Source organism: Mercurialis annua, linkage group LG4, assembly GCF_937616625.2.
Source record: "Mercurialis annua linkage group LG4, ddMerAnnu1.2, whole genome shotgun sequence".
In the NCBI taxonomy this organism is placed as follows: Eukaryota; Viridiplantae; Streptophyta; class Magnoliopsida; order Malpighiales; family Euphorbiaceae; genus Mercurialis; species Mercurialis annua.
Genome location: NC_065573.1, coordinates 14,558,203 through 14,579,022, shown reverse-complemented (window position 1 = coordinate 14,579,022; position 20,820 = coordinate 14,558,203). Strand labels below are relative to the sequence as shown.

Below are 20,820 nucleotides of genomic sequence, written 5' to 3'. Positions count from 1 at the left end.
GCTAATCCTTAAAAAAAATTCGGGTTATTACATTCACCCCCCCTTATAATAAATTCGTCCTCGAATTTAAACCTTCGCCACTTAATTCTCCGTTTAACAATCACAACGGTTAACTTCTAAATTGCGATATTGACTCTATCCAACGGTCACATCAAAAGGTATCTTAATTTTATTCATCTCGACGATCTTTCTTGATACTCCTTCGTACAATAACTCTTTAATTACTTCGTCTGTCTGTGGTTAAATTCACAGAAGAGAAGTCAGATTGGAACTTTCTACTTTTATCCAAAACGACTACACTTTTCCTAGGCGTTTTCCTTTATTTTGTATAGTTCATACTTGAATAACGGCCTTTGTTATCAAGTTTTTACGATGTCTGCAAATCTTCTTTAAAGATGGATACTCTTTTCATACTTCCTTAGTATGATATTTACTAGTACATTGATGTCTAATGTCCGTTGTACAAGAGATGACTAATCTCTTCGTGAACTTCTTTCGTTCGCGCATAGCTGTAAACGATTGTTGTACTGGTGGAATAACAACTGATAGGACATTAATTGTTATCCCGTTGGGATTTTAATCCCGTCGCCTATTAACTCCTTGCCTTATTAGGCTCGTATTCTTTTACTTCTTAGCTTTGGTACTCGTTAACCTTTATTCGTCATTCATTTCCTTAGTATTATATGGGTAGTGTCATCCTGGACACAAACTTTGAACTTTTCTTTTTAAATACTTTTGGTATTAATCAAAACTATATTTGATTAACTATCCCAATCCAATAGGGTAACTTATGGTTTCAAGTTACTTTAAACATGTCCAAAATCTTGCTTATCTAGCTTACTTTGGCTGTCCATATTGCTTATTCAGAAACGTTTGTTCACTAAACGAAACTGGTATCCGTAATGTTCACAATATCCTTTATCACTTCCCTTTGTACTTTGGATTGAAATTGAAACCCGCAAGCGTCGAAAATTGGCCCAAAAGTCACTTCCTGGGACTATCGTTAACTGCTTGCATATGCTGTTGTTTGAGCCTATGGACTAAGCATCCGATCAATCCTTACACTTGAATGGCTCTTTGTAGGTATCTTAGTTCAAGCTTTTATGGGTGTCCTTCTTTATTGCCTTTTGTTTCGAGCTGTCCGATAACATCTTCGTGTTATAGCTCAACCCCTTTGTTGAGTCCTTCTTTCCTATTTCCTTACATCCCTTGATGCCTATATACTTACTAGCCTTAAAGATTTCTTACTTTATTTGCTTCCTCTAAGATTTATCGGTATATATCCTTGTTTTCCTTTAGAGCTTATATACTCGCGTACCATGAGTTCACACCATCGTGTTTATTATCCATATCGATCATATATCCCGATGTCGTTATTTTTTATCATCACTGCACCTCTTACTCTTGAGGTGGCTTACTTGCCTTATGCGATTCTTACTTTCATAGGTTCTACCTATGAGGTGTGAACTATGTTCACCATTAAACTATCTTTGTACAATCTTTTATATTTGTTATTGCTCTTTATTAAAGTTTATATATTGGTGTCACAGGAAATTCCATCTGGTTTTCTTACGTTTCAAATCAATTTGACTTTGCCCGTGGGACTTTTAAAATAATTTCTTTTCAAATCGAATACAATTTCAATCATATCGTTTCAAAATCTTTTAGTATAATTGTGCATCAGAGTGATGACACCTCTCATCACTAAAGAGTTGCTATTTTAAATTCTTCTAATTGCTCGTATCAGCGAATGCATGATGTAGAGTAAAATTATGGTTTTATATCAAAATATTTATACATATATGCTGATACTACAATGTGTTTTCAATCATGTCTTTCATGCTTTCTATGGCATACTATATGTTGGGTCTTCGCACAATTATACTTTTAAAAGAAATCTCAAAACTCTACTTCTTTTGTAAACACCATAAGTCAACTCAGATCGGAAGTTCTGTGACATTTTTACTTTTCTTTATTATGGCTTTTTATCAATCTTATTGGTGTATTTTATTCTCGTTCTCTATCTTCCTATCACCTACTATAAAGCTATGTTAAGGGCATAGCTTAGGTTATTCATGCATATTTGACATTTTGTAGAGTATGTCGAACTCTTTCAATGTGTGTTCGATGTGTGTTCAATGTATGTTCTCTATGTTTTGTTCCCTTCCTAAAGGAATATCTTAGGTTATGCACCTAGGTTCTCATTCTTCCTAGTGCATCATCTATTCAATAACAATTTATCTCTAATATGATACGTCTATACTATAATGGCTTGTCTTATTGGTCAAACCATAGCTACTATAGGAAATGTGACAGCACAAAGTATACGCATCGTACTTGGGGGTGCTTGACTAGATTCGCCCCGTTCTCAGATCACAATTCCTAATCGACGACCTCTGATTCTCTTCGGGCTACACCTGGTATACGGGAGGTACACCTCTCGTTTGATATAGCGTGTGGTTGAGTCTCGTCTTGCCCAGACATGCTTGTGAGAGTCCATTTCTCACATGTCCTTCTCCGTATGCACATTGCTTATGCATATTTTATCGTAAATGAAACACGCATCCTCATCGTATACATATATTCCATATAGAACAAACAATATTTCACGAAGCAATCGATTATACGGACTCGCATCCTATCAAGGAGAGTTAGAAGTTTAGAAACAAACGAGGACCTATCAATGACATGAACCGAGTCCTATAGCTGCAGTGGTTCCTAGCTTAACCTAGTGACAATGTCAAACCTAGGTACAGACGATCACATATAAGCAATGGCCTATGAATCTAACCATTGCTCTGATACCACCTTTGTCACGACCCAAAATTGAGGGCCGCGACCGGCGCTAGGGAATGAGAGTGGTAGCTCCAAAACCCGTAGCAAGCCTAAAATTTCACTATAAATTTTTTCGCGAAACATTCTCAAAACGTTTTTATAAAACTTCTTTAAACGATACAAAATGATCTTTAGAAATCAGGGTCTTACAAAGCGATATCTCATATCAAGCAATGCCCTGTTTCTCACATATATATATATAAACGGTTTAAAAGCGCAGTTTAAAACCTTTATACATGTCAGAGTATAAACAACATATATAAAACCGTTTGACAAAACATAATTACACTCTAGGACTCGACTACTGCAGCACTACTGATTTATTCCTTCTTTCTGTACTCGCGGACTTCTGGAACAAGGATAGAAGTCTGTTACATCCGATACTATACACCTGAAACATAACACTATTGGGGGGTCAGACAACGCTGAGTGAGTTCGCATTTACTTAAGATATTATGAATATAAATTGCATGAGCATATATTAAAACAAACAACAATATTTGATCCGATGAAACCCTAATCTTAAATTAATACTATTTCCTATTCGTATCCTACTCATATTGTATCCATTAATATTATATCAAATCATTTTAATCCAAGTGGTACGGTCCCGAGATAGTTCAACCGAGTTACTCGTTACCACGTGACATAGTCCCGAGATAGTTCAACCGAGTTACATCATGTCACTGCTTAATCCCAAAGTGTGAGTCCCGAGATAGTTCAACCGAGTTACTCACTAGATACGGGTCCCGAGATAGTTCGACCGAGTTACCTCGTATCTTCCAAAATTATAATCCTCCTTTCCGATACCCAATCATGATTAGCGTATATTGAGCTCATATCAAACATTTTCAAATACAAACATCTATCGACACTAATTCTATGACTGACCCGGACACTGGTGATCACACAGCCTATTGACGCCCAATAGGTAGCTCGTTTCCTCGGATCATTAAAGCAAACATCACAATTTACAAATAACAACAATACGTCAAATAGTGCATCCAAGCCTTATCATGAGCAAAGTATTCATATGAAGTACCTAACCCCATCTACAACTTTCGTTTAGATTTTAAACTGAAATTATCGTCCTAAGGTGTCGGAAATTGGTCCTGAAGTCGACTCCTTAAAATTGGCAGTTTTGGACTGCAAAATAGCTCACTACAGCTGCTGTTTCGGGCTTAGAAACAGAGCACGTAAACTAGTCATAATCCAAAATAAATTTGACATTCCTATAGTTCACAACGTCCTCTACAATTTTCGTTTAGACCTTCAATTCAAAATCAAACCCGAAGATATCGGAAACTAGTTCCGAAGTTGCTTCCCCAGGCTGTTTTATCGACAGCAGAACAGCCCTATGGGCTGCTGTTTACAGCCATTTTTGCAGCTGTCTGGCCACTGTTGTGGCAGTGGCTGTCCAATACTTACATTCTTTGTTCCGAAACGAACAAAACGACACCAAAATTGACTCATTCCGACATTTCGTTAGCCCGCAATCCGCTCTCAAAGTTTGACTCCTAACCACATTTTAACTAATGTTCAAAAATAGTTTTGACCATAGTTGTCAAATCGAGATTCGACTCGAGAATCGAAATTGTAATTTTGTGACTCGAGAATCGAGAAGCGAATCGAATCGTAAGATTCGGCTATTTAAATAAAAATAATATTAAAAAAATAACATATATATATAACTATGAATAAAAAATATTATAATAAAAAAATTATGTCAAAAATTAATATACTACTTCTATTAAAGACAAGAAGTCCAAAAGCAATTAGGAAAGTAACACTTTTTTTTTAATAGGATTATAATATTAGAAAACTAGTAGGATTGTTATATTAGAAACATTATTTTCGTAAATCACATTCTGTTACATTGATAACTTCTAGAAAAAGAAGAATTTTGATTTGACAAGTCAAAGTGATATACATAAAATATTCCTATTTTATCTCTTCCACTCAAAAAATAATCATACTCACACTCTCTCTCCCACGTTTTTTCTTTTCACTTGTACCAAAACTCTACCTATAATATAATATATAATATAATAAAATTACATGATTGTTTTTTTTCTTTCACCATCTTCTTACTCAAACTTTCTTCTTCATTTTCATCCTTCATCCTCCATTTTTATACAACTTAGTTCTTCTAAAGCAAAATATATGGAGCTATATATTACGAATTTTCTGTTTTTCGTATTTTTCTGACCTTTAACACGAAAAATGTATTAAAAACATGACATTTTAACTGAATCGGCCGAGTCGACCGAGTCGACCGAGTCACCCGATTCACGACCGAGTCGACCGAGTCACGACCGATTCTAGCTCATCTCCGAGTCACCCTATAAAGTCGCATCGTTTTTGCTGTAACTCGGCTCGACTCGTCCGAGTCGACTCGTGACTCGGACGATTCTAACAACAGTGGTTTTGACTAACTCAAAACGTATTCAATCCATTTTTAATCCGTCCAAACGAAGTTTAGTATCATTTTTAACTTCAATAATCAATACGTTACAACTCCGTCATTCCATTTTATTTAAACTTACTCACGTTAACTTTCGAAACCAATTATTTTTAATAGAAAACCATTGCAAATTACTCGCCAAACGATCGTCAAACATACGTTTTTAACTCAAGTTTTGAACCATTCGAAAGGGGGCCGGGTTAGCGTCGAGTTCACATCTTTCTCGACGACCGAGGGCTGCGATGGCAGCCTTCAAAGGGCTGTTCAGCTCTGCTCATAAGAGCAGAGCTGAACTCTGCTCTCTCGGCAGAATTCTGCCGAAGCAGAATTCTGCTTTTGAGAGCAGATTTCACTGCTCTTGGTGAGCAGCAATTGCAGCTCACCGGAGCGAATTCCGGCCACCGTAGACCCCTTCCGTCGTGCCCTTAAGTTCAGCCCTTAATTCGTCCATTTATTTGCTCAAAATCTCCATTAAATCAACTCTCAAACTTACCCACAACACACAACATGCCATAGCTAAAAACTCAACAAAAACCTTAAGCTTTCTATCATCAAAATCATTATAAACAACCAATAACTCATTAAATTATTCACCATACCTTGATCTCCTTGAAGTCTAGTGTTATTTGTCTCCAAAATCTTGGTGTTTGGATGAGAAATTTTGAGTGTGTGGGTGGTTGATGGAGTTCGGCTATGGCTTAGAGAAAATAAGGGTTTTAATTTTTCTTTCTTAGCTTAAAGAAGAAGAAGATGAGATAATGATCTAGTGGTTTCTATAATAAACACTTAATGGTTAAAGTACCAATTAACTCCACAATTTTCCTTTGCAATTTAGTCCAATTCCGTAACTAACGTTGCGTCCAATTTTAATACGACTTCGGAATTCAATAAAATTTTCACGATCACTTTTTAATATTATTTTATGGACGATGTCACATAATTTATTAGCTTGGGACTAAATTTTTATTTTAAATTATCCTTAATTATTAATTAGTCCCGCTAATAAGCGCTTCTAGCGAAATAATAATTTTCCAATTAAATTATTATTTCTCGACCAATTCCATTCGTTTATTTTCACCATACTTCTTGACTTGAATCTCATTTCCGACCCACTTGTCATAAATTTCTTAATTTAGGATTTGCAGCACGAGCTAATCCTTAAAAAAAATTCGGGTTATTACACTATCTTTGTGGGACGGAGGGAGTATTAAATTAAGTACTCAAATTTAATTAATAAAAAGTATAATAATATATTTAAGTAAAAATAATTATTTTATTATGCTAAATATAATAATAATAAGGGTTAATTGAAAATTCCTACACGAACTTTACCTAATTTGCAATTACAACATAAACTTTAAAATTTGGCAATGTTAGTAACCAACTTTACACTTTTGGCAAATTGATACACCAAACACGAAAAACACTAACGTGGATATTGTAATATCGCCATGTGTCATTGCGTGATTGGTCGGTGTACCAATTTACCAAAATATGAAAGTTTGTTATTGACATTGCCAAATTTCAAAATTTATGCTGTAATTGCAAGTTATGGTAAAATTCGAATATGGATTTGCAATTAACCCTAATAATAACCATTCTATCGATATTTTAAAAGCATCTAGAATAATTATTGTTTGGTAAAGAGAAAAAATGAGTGTATCGTGTATGAGAGAAAGATATATATTATGTAAAGAGGTAATGTCATAAAAATTAACCAACTTTACACGTTTTCTCAATTTAATCACGCCTTTTAAAACTTGTTATCAAGAAATATCGATTTTCATTTTTTTTCAAATCCATACATAGTGCTGAGGTGACACTCGTTTATTGGTGTAATTTGTTGAGGTGGAGGTCATTTTTAACCAATGAATAATTGGCATATCAATACGGTGTATGTATTTGGAAAAAAATAAAAGTTGGTGTATTACTATGATAAATTTAAAATACGTGATTAAATTGAAAAAACGTGTAAAATTGGTGAATTTATATGATTTCTTTATGTAAAAGAGAAAAATAAAATGTATTATCTGTAAGAAAGAAAGAAAAATGAGCACGTAACTGAAAAGACATATATATAAAGACACCACACAAATACTTTTTAGACAAATAATATTTTAGTTTATATTTTCAAAACTTGGGTTTGCTGATTTTGGTCAAAATCCATGTTTTATTGGTTCAACTTGGATTTTAACAAAAATTTTAAAATTTTCTCTTTGATATCAAACGGGATTAGATAGGGGACCAGTTCCTGTTTAACCTGTTTAGTCCAGTTTTTAAAACACCGTTCATTTGAAAATGGCCAGGATGTGAAGCTCTATGTAATGAATTGATTGTTATTATTCTTTTTCGTAATAATGTATATGGATATATATATGTTTGTGTGTGTATGTACACATATTAATTTTTTATTATATTAGTATCTATTCTATTTTTAAAATTTTAACCTATATACTTTAGTATAACAATCCGTAACTTTTAACTCTCTATAATATTTATTAATTTTCATTTTAACATACGCTCAGTTCTATAGTATCTCGCACACATTTTTCCTCGAACTTTCTCAATCTGAAACCAACATTTATCTCTCCACAACGAATTTTAACCCCAAATCATAATATAATCCATTTTAAACCTTGATTTAATCATCTCACTAATATAGATAATTCATTTTAACATCAAAAACTACATCTATCTCGTCTGACGTTGGATGGTATGTGCATCACACGACATATTCTTACGTCATAACGGTGAGGAATACTATTGATGTGATCTTAATGTCATGCTACTAAATATAAGCAATTTTTGACACTATTCGTGTACACGACACAACATGATATTTAGCGGTTTCAGATTGAGTTTATAGGAGTTTGGATCATATATAGGTTGCACACGATTAAATAGCAGGTGAATAAATTAAATTCGTCTAATCCGTCTAAACATGTCTAGACTTACTTATTACTTATATACATCTATTAGCTTGTTACAATGAATATTTGCGGTTGTTTAGGGGATTTGTAGTTTGATATATACTCATTTTATTAAAACATGTTTGTATAAGTAATTGTGTTAAATGACTCTTTGTGTGCATTATGATCTATTATTGACATTTTTTTATTAAACAAATTAGACAATTTAAAACGTGTCAACTTGTTAAAAAAATGTATCGTGTTTGACTTTAACATTTTAACACGACTAGTTAAACAAATCGAATTCCCATTAAAAAATAATGCATATTTATAGAGGAATGCACAATACATTCATAAAATAATGACACGAATTACCAGCTCTCCTTCGACAATCTAACTTATTTCCACCAAAAAAAACAATGCTATATAAAACTTGGAATAAAATAAACCAAATCAAATAACCAAATTTAGTAGACAAATTTAGTTTGGTTCAATTCAGTTTTATATTATAGAAATATTGCGGTTTGTCAATATGATTTTTTTAAAAAAGTAAAAAATGACCATTTATTACTGAACTGAAAATTCAAATAAAACTAAAAAAATCAACCAAACCGATTAGCTCAATTTAATTTGAAATACTTGGAATACTTGAATTTGGTTCGTTGTGGTTTTAGAAATGATATTTTTTATAAGATTTATTACTTTTTTACATCATTATCTTTTTAAAATCTTTACATTTCATATTATTTCTTTTTTTAGGTTACATTTTTAAAAAATTCACTTTCTATACTAGCTTGTATTTTTTTAACATTTTTTTGATTTTTTTTTAAAATTTTTACCATTATATTTCTGCATTTATTATGTATCATATATTTAATTTTTAATTTGTTTCAAATTTTTTATTTTTTTTAACTTTTTCTACACTGTTTGTCAGTTTTAAGATCAACCAATGTCAACAATATGTAATAAATTGGGGAATTTGAAATTTAAATCTTTTATTACATTAATTTTTTCTTTTTTCAATGTATTTTTTATTTTTTTGATATATTTTTTTGCTCATAATTAGCATGCACTTGCTATTTATTATATATTTAATTTTAATTTTTTTCATATATAATGTTGTCTTCTTCGTCAATTTTAAGATCAACTAAATATCAACAAAAATTTAAAATATTATTATTTCGTCTCAATTTAATTTTAATTTTTTTCATATACAATGCTATTTTTTTGTCAACTTTTAGATCAACCAAATATCAACTTATTAAATTTTTATTTTTCTTCTATGAAACTACATTTTAAAACTATTGTTGTCATTTTGCCCCTCCTAAAGATCGACAAGTGTCGATTTCGACAGTTTTAATGAATTCTTTTTAATCTGATGATCCTTTAAAAACTAGTGTCGGTTTACGTGTTTCACACATGGCTCGTAGTGTTACTCGTCAAATATTAAATAATAATTAAAATAGTAGTTTATTAAAAAATAATTTATTTTATTTATAGAAAATATATATATTAAATATTAAATAATAATTAAAATATTAATTTATTAGAAGTAGTTTACGTTAATTAGAATTCTAAATGATAAACATCATTAATTTCTATTCAAACACAATCAAATAATTTCTACTTGGAACCATTAAAATAAACCTTGTTCTATTAAAACTTTGCTTCCAGTTAGTATATTGCAACTTTAGATTCTTTTTCAAATTAAGATTATATGTTAGTTATACAATTTTTAAAATGAGATCAATTACTAAATAACACATTCAAATTCTAAGAAAACTGGCGCGGGTCCGAAAACAATTAGCAAGTGGGATTTTATTGAATCAAAATCACATTCGGTAATTGTGGAATCTAAGTTTAGTTATAACAAGGTGACAATAATTATAATCTATACTATATAAAAATTAGACTTTAGAATCTTACCTTATGAAAAAATTACAAAACTATAAAATCTTACCTTATTAAAAGATATTAAACTTTACCGAAATTTACATCAATTAGTAATAAATTATCACAATTTTAAGAAAAAATTAGAGAATATAGCTGAATCATGGTATTTCCTCATCCTAATAGAATTTTATCTTTATTAATTGTTAATTCAATTAGTAATAATTAATGATCATAAAACTTGCTATTAAAATAAATTTGAAAGGACTGTTAGGTAAATTTGTCTATCCCCTCCCCATCCGTATTTTTATATATAGTATAGATATAGATTTTATATATAGTATAAATTAACTAAATGTCAACCGAAGATCAACACATTAATTAGGATCAACGTTCACTGTTTAAGCATTGGCCAATGTTCTACTTGTGGGAGAAATTCTTAGGTAAATTCAGTCTATCACGTCATCTGTGGACTAAACTTATCATATTATGACACGTCATTAAAATAATGTCACTATCATAATATTCCTATTCAAAAGTGTAAATAAGTAATAAACAAAATTATGATTGTGCCATTATTTTTTTAATGGCGTGTCATAATATGATAGGTTAGTACACAGATGACGTGGTAGACTGAATCTACCTAAGAATCTCTCCTACTTGTGGCTCATTGGAAAGAACTTCAACCTAAAGGATTTGAAACTTGAATTAAAATATTACCAAAAAGCAAAAATGGCAGATTTTCTAAAATTGGTAAAAACTTGTTGCAAAATTTAAAATCTGCAAGAAAGATTATTAATTACTGAATAAAAGACAATTTTTTTATTGATATTGCGAACCTGCTGTGGGACTCTTTCATTTCCAGAAGCAACTAGTGAAAAGTTTTATTCTTATTTAAACCAATAGCTTTGACAAAAAAAAATTTAAACCAATAGCAAATGAATATTGTACCCTCTCCTTGTAAAAACACCGATATTCATATTATTCATATCACTTTCATGCCACAAAATTTACAGATACTAGTCGAATTTCCGCACAATTGCGCAAAATCAATATAATATTATTTTTTAAAATAAAGTTCAATTTTTTATATTATATTTTTTTATGTGTTAAAAAGTTATATTAGACAAAATTTTAAATTTTCTTTTGATAAAATATATTCTTGTCTACATATTACTAATATACAATTATTAGAAGAAACTTTGATATAAAGAAGAAAATATTGTTGTTTGTATTATCTATAAAACTATTTAAAATATATAAAATTTAAATAATTTTAAATAATTTTTTTATTCTATTTGATTCTAAGTTAAATTAATTTTAAGAATTGATTGTTTTATAAAATTAAAAAAATGGTTTACATAAATTGAAAATTCAAGAAATCCACTAATAATAACTCTTTTATTAAAAAGAGTAAAAATTAAATAAATAATTATACAAATTGAAAACTTATAAAATGAACTCATGAGGCTGATTAGGTAAATTTACTTTCTTTCTGAGTTTTAAATATTTAATAACTTTTTCTTCATATTTAATTTTATTGAACTTTTTTTTATTGAACTTAAAATATTATTATTATTTTCTAAATCTTCGATTATAATATTATACAATTATACACCAAATATTCTTGACATAATTGTTGAATGGTTTAACAAAAACAGCATTAGAAAATAAGGAAAAAAAGTATTTTTTTTTGAGTAGGTGTAAGGACTTTTTCCATGTGTGAAAAAAAATACAAACTATGAAGATAATATATTTAAGCTTTAAATTTAATTTAGAGAACCTCCATAGCTCTTGAGATTAAATAAAATAAAATTTAAATAAATTATTTATATAAATCATGAAATTTGCATAAATTGGAAGCCTATAACAAAATAAATTTAAATAATTAGTTTTAAAAATAATTATTCGTGATAAGACTCTATTGGTCCACTCAGTTATATATTATATTAATTAAAAGGTTTAAATAAATTAGAATCTATTTTAAATAAATATTTTTAAGAAAGTGGAATTCAATTTTACATATAAAATTAAAATTTAATAAAAATTTAAAATGATTAAAACTACATCTTTTAAAAAAATATAGTTTTTTTATGATACAGAAAATTATATAAAATTAGAATAACAATATTAAAAGAAAAAGGAAACAAAACAATCAATTTATTAAATGGAATTTTTTTAAAAATTTATTTTATCTGTATTGATATTATACAAAATCTATCTTGTACATGCAAATATGACTCTCAGTACTTTGATGAAGATGAAATTATAATTGTATTTTCATGATAGTTGTTGAATTTTCTTTAACCATAAATACATTTATATTATATTGTTATACTATTTATGGAGTCTGCCTTCTGATCCGGTTGTGCGACCTACAAAACAGGATAAAAGCTAATCAGACGGTGATTTTCCGATTAACTCTCTGATACTAAAGTCAGTATTGAGTTTTGAGCAGAGTTTTGAGTATATATTGTAGTTATGTGTTTAGGCATACCTCAAACTTCTTTTATAGTAGATGATTATATACCTTATAGAGTTGTAATAGGAAGGTGAATCCTATTTTGTAGGATTTGACCCTGATAACGAGTGATATTCCTTATTTAGATATTAGTCCTATTGAGGAACGTCTTCCTAAATAGTCTTCTTAAGTTGGAGGTTATCTTCCAAAGTTGGAGTTTGTATCCAAATAGGAAAGATACTCGAGAATATATAGCAGATCTGGCAATCTGTTCGAATCTCGGGATTGATGCGCTTTATTTGAGTCCTCTGGGATTCGGTCTTCTTCCTTTCGGATGGTATGCTATTCCAGTCGAGGCGGATCCTATGGATTCGGCCGCCCGTTTTATCTAGTTTAGCCCTTTAGGCGGGAGTCTGGTATCGTCTGAGAATGAATCTCTTGCAACTCGGCTCCATTGTACTTAAGATAGGATTCAGTATCCATCATTAGTCCCCCTGCAAGTGAGTTGAAGTCTTGGTATTTATGCCTTGGTAAATTTTAGCTCTTTTGGAGGTGAGTCATTTTATATTCTGGCGATCCGTTTTGCTTCTCCAACAAGATTCCTATTTTTTTTCTCTCTGCCACGTGTCGTTCGCTGATTCTTTGTCGTAATTTGATTTTAAGACAATTGTCTGTTCATGTCCTCTTTAACTCGTATTTAAACTGTTCGTGTCTCCTATTTCCATTCTTGCTCTTTGAAATCATTTTCGCTCTTTGAAAACATTCTTGCTTCTCTGAACATTTGATTGTGCTTCCTTATTCTTCAAGTTTAATTTCCAAGTAATCCTTGTGGTTGACTTAGAGATTTAAATTAACTTCTTTGCTCTGAGTAGCTTTTGCATCCTTTAACTTCTGGGTTTCATCATTTTCGGTTTTCTGGGTAGTGAATTCTCTTGGTGTTCTTGGTGTTCTTCGTTATTTCCTTTATTTGATCTTCTTCTTTTTCAATCTCTTGTAATACATGTTCCTGTTTAAAATGGCGACTAGGAGGACGAAGACGGAATTTGCCTCAATGGATATTACCGATTCCTGCCTTAGCGAAGATGAGGTCCGGGATATATATTATAAATATAACTTCCCTTCTGTGTATAGAGTCAAACTTCCTGGTTTCGGAAAACCTGCTTTTGGGTCTCCCGGTTCGCCCTGTAGGGCTATCATCTTTTAGGAGCAGTTTGCTGCTGGTCTCCGGTTTCCTTTAGATCCCTTTTTGATAGAGTTATGTAGAGATTTAAGGATCTCAGTAGGAGAGCTTCACCCTGGGACTATTAAAGTCCTTCTCGCCTTTGTCGAGGCGCGTAGGCTTCGGGGTCAATCCCCTTCTCTTAACGTTTTTTATTATTTCGTAGAGTTAAGAAAATGTGATAGTTGTTTCGTTTTTGCTGTAGGTCGTAAGGGTCGCTCTTCTATTTATTTGCCATGTTTGGAAAGAGGTTGGCAAAGACGCTTTTTCATAGTTACTCATAATTTTTCTTTTCTTCATTTTCCGGATGGTTTTTTCATTTATCGTCTTTTGAATTATCCTTCTCCTTTGAACTTATCCGAGTCGATCCTTGCTTTTTATTTGTCATTTCATAGTATATTTCAACGTCCTGTTTTCGAGGTTTTGGTGAATAGTCACGTTCGGTGTCGATGGCTTCCTTTGGAAGATCCTTCGCGCGGTTTGGCGGATCTTCACTATGAGTTTCTTGAAGGTATTTATTTCTGATTTTGTTCCTTTTCTTTTCTTTTGTAGGATGTCTTCTTGTTCTGACAATCTGCTTTCCGGTTTCAAAATAGATCTGGACATTCCGATGGGCGAGCCCGTAATAGATGCTGATGCCGAACCAATTCCTGAGGTTGAAGCTCAAGTCGCCTTAGTTGGCGACGGAGTAGTCGTCGTGGCGGAAGAGGTTGCGGTTGGCGAGCCTGCAGATGATGAGGCTTCTATCACCATTCCCCCTGGCTTCGGTGATTCCTTCGGAAGAGGTGGAGGTGGTAGACCTTGACAAGGCCATTGTTCTTGACTCTGAGGAAGCTTCCTCGAGTTGCGGTCCTGTTGATTTGCCTTCTCGGAAGAGGCGTCGTGTTGATGAGGGGTACCCCTCAGGGGAAGGCCCTTGTGGTAGTTCTTCTTTCGCTCCGAAGTTAGCAGAGTGGATTGAGGGCCATGACCCGGCGAGTCTATTGAACCCCTGGGTTCTGGCTGAGTATATTAGGAGCCTGGCAATCCCCAGGACATCACCTGGTTCGCCTCCAAGCCCGGTCATGAGCTTACGGATATCACATGCTTTCATGACTTCTCGGTGAGTCATGTTGATTTTGGTTTCAGCTGTTTAATTTTCCTTTTCCTTTTTGGTTTTGATTTTTCTTTGTTGACTTATTTTCCTTGTTGTTTTTTATGTCAGGCCCTTCAAGCCGTGTTGGTGTTGAACGATCGCCAGCAATGTGCCGATGAGGAAGCTGAACGCCTCGCAGCTCTTTTAGCGACGTCTGAGTCAGAGAAAGCGAAGCTGAAAGCTTCGCTGCAGGAGCATGATTCTTTTTTTTTTGAGACTGAAGGCTCAGGATGCCATCAACGATCGCCAGTTTAAGGTTATCGAGAAGAAAACCGATGATTTGACTCGGGAGATCGAGGAGCTTATAACGGTGAATACTTACGTTGGAGAGGAGCGAAATAAATTGAGGGCAAAAGTGGAAAAACTTCACGTTCGTATTCTTGACACGGAGGCTTTTTATTCCGCTTTGATCAGCGAGTATCGTCTCGCCATTAGGAGAAAGCTTTTAGAGCAGAACCGGGATATTGATTTATCTGGCGTGAATAGACTGGATCCTCATGCCATAGCCCATGAATTGCTCGCGAAGATGGCAAGGATCGTTCGTTAGGAAAGTACATTTTTGATTTTTTGGTCTTCGCCCTTTTTGTTGTTTGTATTACTTTAGTGATTCTGTAATTCGTACCTATTTTGAATATACAGTTCTTCTTTCTTCATTGTTGATTCTTATTTGAATGCTTGGTTTATTTTACTTTTGCTTTGAATTTTGTCTCATAGGTTTGCCTGTGCTTTAATTTATAGTTGTCGATGTTTTTGTATTCCCGAGAGTTAATCTAAACTCTGTATTTTAATGTTCTTTGTATTTTCCGAGTTGATTTGTACTTTGCTTGTTTAGTTCCCATATTTTTTTAGAGTTAATTTAAACTATATCATTTGTTGGCGTTTCTCCTTATTCGAAAGTTAATCTAAACTCTATTTTTGACGTTTTGTCTTGTGTGAGAGTTAATCTAAACTCTGATTTTTATCATTTCGCCTTGCTTGAGTTAATCTAAACTCTGATTTTTGGCATTTTTCCATTTGTTTTCCCATTCTTTTTTCGCGTTTGATAGATCACATATTACTTGAAAACTGAAGTTTTATTAATATAAATGACTGCTTACAGAAATTTCAAGATAATTGTAACACCATCGGGTATGACACAAGGTCTTTACTAGCGAGGGGTTATTTGATTCCTACTACTCCCCTTTCTTCTCTGGTTTGTTTTCTTGAAGATCTACAACGGACTCGTCGTAGCATTTCTTGGCGATGTTGTGATCTCCTCTTAATGTTACTACTCCCTTCTCAGTTGGTACTTCCATTGCCAGGGCTCTTATGCTGGTTACTGCAGCTGAATCATAGAGGAATGATCTTCCAAGAATTGCATTATATGTCAGCTCCATGTCTACTATGTTAAATAGGGCATGACCTTTTTGTTGATCCCCTTTCTGGGCCGATTATAACCTCCAGAGACACAGCGTCTAGTGGGTTGATAGAGGGGCCTCCGAGTCCTGATAGCAGGATCCGTACTCGGCGCAACCTGGCTGCGGTCCCTCCTAGCATCTTGTACGCAACATTCGTCATAAGGTTTACAACACTTCCTTCGTTAATGAGGATTCGCTCCATGTTCCAGTTTTTCATGATGGTTGTTACCACCAGAGCGTCATTATGAGGTGTTTTCACATGCTCGTAATCCTCGACGTCAAAGATCACCGGTGGCATGTGTGTCTCTCTGATATTCATCATTTCTTTCCTTTATTTTCTCCTAATGGTCGAACTGCTATGCCCTCCTCTATTGATCATGTGTATAGTTCTCACAATCTTGGATGGTCTTTCTTCTTCCTTTTCTTTTCCATTATCGTCCCTACTTCTCTTTTCTCCCTTATCACTACTTTTTGTTTTGTGGGCTATGAACTTCTTTAGCTCGCCTGCATATATCATTCTTTCTATTTCCACTTTTAGGTCCCGGCACTCATCCGTTTCGTGCTCGTAATCCTCATGAAATTTGCAGAATTTCATGGTGGCCATACTAGGGTTTTTACGTTCTCCTTGATCTACATGAGGACGTTGGTTCGACTGGTATTCAGCGGTGTGTAATTGCGTTCATCGTCTCGGGGGTCGTACCTCGGCTCTGCTCTCTTCAGGCCTTCTCTGTCTATCTTTCGATCTTGATTTTGACTTCTTTTTGGGTTTTTCCTTCGATTCCTTCCCTTTCGCCTCTTTTCCACGAATAGCCATGCGGCCTTCATCAACCTCGAAGTATTTTTGGGCTATGCCCATCACGTTTGAAAAAGCGGTGGGTTTGTTAACCAGTAGCTTATCCACTAACTTGCTGAATCGCGTTCCTTCTCGCAGCGCTTCAGTTGCCATGTCGACATTCAAGTTGTCTATTTTCATAGCTTGTTTGTTGAATCGTTCTATATAGCTTTTTAGCCTTTCTCCTTCCTCCTGTATGCACGACCTCAGGATGCTGGTGGTCATTTTGGATGGTATATTAGTGAGGTACATGTTGAGAAATTCCGTCGATAGTGAGGCGAAGCTCGTGATCGACTCTGGCTTGAGTTTGTTATACCATCTTTGGGCGGTCCCTGTGAGGGTGGTCGGGAACACGCAACACAAGATCGCGTTTGATACGCTTAAAAGTCCCATAGTGGCAGTAAATATGGACGTATGTCCCTCGGATCTCCTTCTCCGTTGAAAGGTGGCAAGGTGGGCAACTTCATATTGTAGGGAATCATTTCCTCCATTATCTCAACCGACAGGGGCGAGCCCTTCAACTTGAGGTCGTCTATGTCCAGTTCTTCAGATTTTAGCCTTTTTAGTGCTTTAGCGATCTTTTCTTCCAAATCTTCCTCAGCGACTTATGTAGGTTTGTTTTTTTGGGGCGATTCCGAGGACTCGCCTTCGTCCTCCTGATTTTTCTTTTTTGACTGTGCTTTCCCTGCGTCTTTCTCCTATGTTTTGCTCTTTGGTGGTGCATCCTCCTTTTCTTTTTCTCTTCCTTCTTTTCTTTTAAAGTTAAGCCCGCTTCAGGCATCATCTTGATTCTCCCCGTTACTGGGAGTCTCTCTTGGATCTTCCTCTTCAGAATCATCTTTTCTTTGCTCCTGATTTTCTGGGCTCTCTACGTCTTCGCTTCTCCTCCCGTTTCTTCCTTCGTTCCTTCCTTTGTTTCTTTGTTTGTTCCTTCCTTCGTTTCTTCCCCTGGTTGGTCCTTGATGACCTGGATTTGTGGTTTCTGTCCTGCACCTTCGTCTGGTAGAAAAACGGCTGAAGTTTTCCCTTAGGATCTTCATAGTTTTATCACGGTTGCCGTTCGTTCGTTTGGCCTCATTAGCCAATCTGTCCAAATTCGTCTGGACAACTTCCTGTACTTTCTTCAGAATTTGATTGTACATCTCTTGTGCTGCCATGCCTGGCGTTTGCTCTCCATCAGCTTCTAAATTGGGGAAAGCAATAGGATTTCTTTCTCTGATCGGGTAGGTTTGGTACTGGGAAGTGGAGAAGGAAGTCCCTCTGTTGTTACTCCCTCCAGCAGTGCTACGAATTCCATCTTCGGTAACGTTGATTATCTCCGGGGTGTGTTGATGGGTTTTGGGATCCATCGGTTGTTTGTCTTTCAGGTTTGCTTCGTAAGAAGTCATCTTCTTCAATAGAATTTATTTGAGTTCAAAAAGCTCCTCCGATTTGAAGTTTGTTAAGCTTTTTCCACAGACGACGCCAATTGATGGAGTCTGCCATCTTATTCAGTTGTGTGACCTGCAAAACAGGGTAGAAGCTAATCGGACGGTGGTTGTTCGATTAACTCTCCGATGCTAAAGTCAGTATTGAGTTTTAAGCAGAGTTTTGTGTATATATTGTAGTTATGTGTTTATGCATTCCTCAAGCTCATTTTATAGTAGATGATAGTATACCTTGTAGAGTTTTAATAGGAAGGTGGATCCTATTTTGTAGGATTTGACCCTGATTAGAAGTGATATTCCTTATTCAGATATGAGTCCTATTTAGGAACGTCTTCCTAAATAGTCTCGTCTTTCTAAGTTGGAGGTTATCTTTCTAAGTTGGAGTTTGTATCCAAATAGGAAAGATACTCGAGAATATATAGCAGATCTGGCAATCAATCTGAATCTCGGGTTCGACGCGCTTTGTCTGAGTCTTATGGGATTCGGTCTTCTTCCTGTCGGATGATGTGATATTCCAGTCGAGGCGGATCCTATAGATTTAGCCGCCCGTTTCGTCTGGTTTAGCCCTTTGGACGAGAATCCGGTATCGTTTGAGAATGGATCTCTTGCGACTCGACTCCATTGTACTTAAGATAAGATTCGATATCTATCAATTATCTAAAGACATTTGATAATGAGTTCTATATCATGAAGAATTATTTTTTGATGGACATGTAGATTTATCACTCAAAAATGTATAAAAAAATAAATAAATATTATTAAAAATTTATTGGAATTGTTTTTGAAACAAATTAGATAACTACTTCATATAAATAAATTTTAGCTGTAATTAAATATTTTATATATAATGATTTAACAAAAAAAATTATAAAAAAAATTAAATCAATAATTTATATAAAACATATAATAAAAAAATTATAAATACTAATAATTTTTAAAATTTTCATGTGTGTATGATACTAAAGAATTAAAAATTAAAAGAGAATTCACATAAAAGTACAGACTTCGTAATGAACAAATAAACGTTTTATTTTCAACAAATTCAGTCCTCTGTCTGATTTATTTTCATACCATATCTCATGCATGTTCGTTGCATCTGTAGCAAGAACAAATCAATTTACTTAAAAATTAAATTTTTATAATTAAATTAAAACAAAGAAGAAAAATCAATTACATAATGGATTTCAATAGTTTGGTTATATTTTAGGGTATAAGTGAATGTTGCGTGTGATGAAATAATAATATCTCATACACTGTAACTCATAGAATGGGTTCAGTTCCCAAAGAAAAAACCACCACTATCCCCTGCAAATGAAAATAGAATGTTCACCAAAAAAAACATGAAAATAGAATGATGCAGTAAATCATATGAAGAATTGTATAGATAATGCACTAATTCAACTGCTCAGATTGTATTAACTCACAGTAAATAGAAATTTGTGTCCTATATAAACAATGGTTAAGTAGTTTATTGAAAAATAAATACTCTCACCGTAATAATCTTAAATTGAAAATGATAAAATTTAAATAACTATTAGCTTTCAAGATTAGCTTTCAAGATTAGCTTTAAAGATAAGCTAAAAAAGTTGGAGAATTTATTTAGATTAAAAACCAATTAAATCATCAAACTAAAATAAGTAGTTTAAAAGAGTTGGAGATTATCAAAATACTTTATTTGGTGAGAATCAATGAGAAGACTCCATTGATCCTCTCAATTATATAAGTATATAGATATAGATTGTATGATCGATGATTCAGATCTGAAAACCCAAATCGCCAATGATAGTGTAACTGTAATAACGAAGATGATGACATCGATGGAGAGGATTGTGTAGTCTAGGCGAGATCTTAGCCGTTTGAGAAGAATTTTTCTTATGTGATGGTGAACAAAATATAGAAAAGGGAGGATCCTACCGTGTGCAGTTGCCGGAGGGATAAATTGAGAGCATCAAAGAGGTTAGGGTTCAAGCGATGCTCGTCATTGGCAATTAGGGTTGGAATGATCTGAAGGGAAAAGAGAGAATGAAAAAACTATGCGAAGGATGAAGAAGAAAACAAGAAAGAAAGAGAAAAGTAGTATAAATGTTAAGGTGTATCAATGTTCCGTATTTTAAAAAATACAGATGTAATGTTTTAATAAAACTTACAAGAAGTTGGGCAGTTATATAAAAACCCCTTCAAAAATTTCAATTCTGATTCGATTAGATTAGGTTCGATTGAGTTCCAACCAAATGCACAGTACTCCTGAAAT

The 20,820-nt window shown here is 33.6% G+C and overlaps 1 long non-coding RNA gene across 1 annotated transcript; it reads right to left on the bottom strand.

Annotated features, from left to right (window-relative positions):
- Positions 1 to 2,999: 2,999 nt before the first annotated feature.
- On the bottom strand, positions 3,000 to 6,003 carry LOC130014635 (uncharacterized). Its single transcript, XR_007640313.2, has 2 exons — positions 5,899 to 6,003; positions 3,000 to 3,239 (listed from the first exon to the last, which is right to left on the bottom strand). It is a non-coding gene; the product is annotated as an uncharacterized LOC130014635 (long non-coding RNA).
- Positions 6,004 to 20,820: the final 14,817 nt, after the last annotated feature.